We start from the raw sequence: 2888 nt of genomic DNA, 5'->3' as shown, positions 1-2888 counted from the left end.
AAATTAGAATAAACAGTGAAGAACTTCGGTTATACATCCTTCACTTGATCCCCCCTCTTACCAGACCCAGGATAAATCTTAGACTTAGTAAGTTTAAAATAGTATCTAACGAACTACTCGCGTTCTAATTATACCTGAACCTTGTGGATCGATTTACTATTCTCCAACCCTGAACACAATCACTACCCTTAAGTAAGATTAAGTAAGTTAACACCTTAGCTTATACTAGCCACGAGAAAGTATAAAATCATTCTTCGGAATCGATATACTTTTCTCCCCAACCCTGAACAAATAGACCCAGGTTAGGCTAACCAAAAAATCGTAAGGACTAACAGTCTAAGAAAATAGAAAAAATTTAACAACCTTTTGCATCCGTCATCCTAAACCTTATGTCATTTAAAAACCTAGGAAATAAACAAACAATCGTTTTACACAATTGTGAAATAGATAACAAAAAATACGATCTTGTAATCACACCTCATACACAAACAGTTGGATACATTAGAACAAAACGACAAACACTAAAAAGTAAAAAAATAACCAAACAAAGACAAATAACACGAAAAAGATTTTCAAAAAACCGAAACGCATTTTCAGAATCAGAAACCAGCAGTTTAGACGAACTCTATAAATTAAAAGAATCTATAGATAAAAATTGCCCCATTCACGATCAATTATATTTTTCCGACTCAGAAACAACTTCAAATTCATCAAAAAGAGGAAAAAGAAGAATAAAAAAACAACATAAACACAAACCAGTACACTTATACAATTGGAATCAACCAATTAGACACATCGATAATTACATATTAACAGTCATCATACAAAAAAATGAGCTCAACACACACCCCAGGTGAAGAAAGTCCAGATGATGATGATATCTTCCCCTTTATCGTAGATGCAACCACTGATAGAGGACAGCACATATTTTGCAAAAATTTACTCTTAAATTTGTTTGAACCCGGAATCAGTCCATGTAAAACAGAGTTCCCAGATGTAAAAATTAAAAGACAAATTATCGATCACTATTTGAAAGATATATGCAACTTAACACAACAATACGGAATCTACTCCATACAATTCAGCTCACCAAACCAGAATCACAGCAAATATGTAATTCAAACAGACGACCTTGATTTAGAATTCTCAAAAATATTCTCAGAATATATAAAAAGCATACAATATCATAACTCACAAAGAGCAAACTCCATATTCACCAATGAAGTTTTTGCAATAATATATAGTTATATCTCGATATTAGAAAACGAAATCCCAATCTCAAATGTCTCACCGACAGAAACATCTAAACATATAAGAGTACGACATGAAATCACACTACTCTCTAGCTTTCTAAATATAATTAAAGAAAATTTCACTAAAGATGATGTTTCACAACATACAAAACATGACTTACAAAAAATCTTGGCATGGTTTATAATAGATTATTTCACACATAATCTAGATTTAATTTCACAAGCAAGAAAAAATTTTAGACCTCAAAACTCAAACGATGATACTGCCATCACAGAACAGTCAGACTATGTTTGGGACCCCGAATGGTCTCATCCCGCATTCATAAACTTCCCACAATCAATCTCAAGTCAAGCAATAAGTACGATATCTTATGTAAGAGATTATGTAAGAGTAATACCATTAACCATTGATGCAACACCATTAAACTATAATACATTTTTACCTGATATGCAAAATAATAGTTTAAACTCCACAGTCATACACAATGAAAACCTCAATGGAACTAGAAATCTCACCCAACAAGATATCCAGACACCATCACACTTCATAAATGAAGAAATCGTACAAACAACAACTACACAACAAAGTATTTCACCGATACGTCCAAATTTAACAACACCAAGAAATACAAACCCTTCACAAACACAGGTAACCTTACAATCAACCGTTAAGCCTTCGGTTGCCCCAAAATATTCACACATGGATTATCAAACATACAGACCCATGACAATACCGTCAAAAACACGTAAAACGTTCACTAGAAACAATTTTGCAGAACATAATTATAATTACACACATCCATCAAAAACAAATTATCCCCCACGAAAAAATTTTAATAACTATACAAGATCTCGAAACTTGGATGACCCAATGGCACAAACTAATTCAGTAAATTTTCAAACAAATTTACATCCTTCACAGGATCGTAGTGAAAACTATCCATTTTTTCAACAAAATAAAAATAAAAAACAAACATCTTATCAAATGGATTACTTATCCTCAGATGATGATTTTTTACAACCAGATATATTTGCACCATATAATCAAGAATATCGTGGACAAGGAGTACAGAAACCACATACAAATCATAGAATTTTTTCTCCACAACCGATAGATACACAAAATCAACAACCAATTCAGCAACAAAACCCAACTAATACACAATATTTTCAACCAATTCAGCAACAAAACCCAATGATCACACACTCGTATCAACCGACACAAATGCAAAATGAAATCCCACTCCCATATTATCTTCAACAACACGAAATAACAAGAAATCAACTTTCAAATTTTTCTCAAATGCCAAATGCAGCAGATTCATTACAAATGACAATGAATCCATACCTTATGGGTGGATCATCAATAACATCAAATAAACCTTTAATGGTATTCACAGGAACAGACCCTGAATATTCTGTAGAAGACTATTTAAATGCAGTAACAGCAAATTTGATTTTAAATATAGGACCTGAACCAATTAATACGCCACTACATCAAAACTGGATACATCGACGCACAGCGTTGATACAAACAACTTTAGACGGCGCAGCCCAAAAATGGTTTTCAGTATTGCCTCTAGAAATAAAATCAAATTGGAAAAGGTTTACACAAGATTTTTCAAAAATGTTTGA

The sequence above is a fragment of the Symsagittifera roscoffensis genome, chromosome 1 (assembly GCF_963678635.1).
Source record: "Symsagittifera roscoffensis chromosome 1, txSymRosc1.1, whole genome shotgun sequence".
Taxonomy (NCBI): domain Eukaryota; kingdom Metazoa; phylum Xenacoelomorpha; order Acoela; family Convolutidae; genus Symsagittifera; species Symsagittifera roscoffensis.
This window is presented reverse-complemented; position numbering follows the sequence as displayed.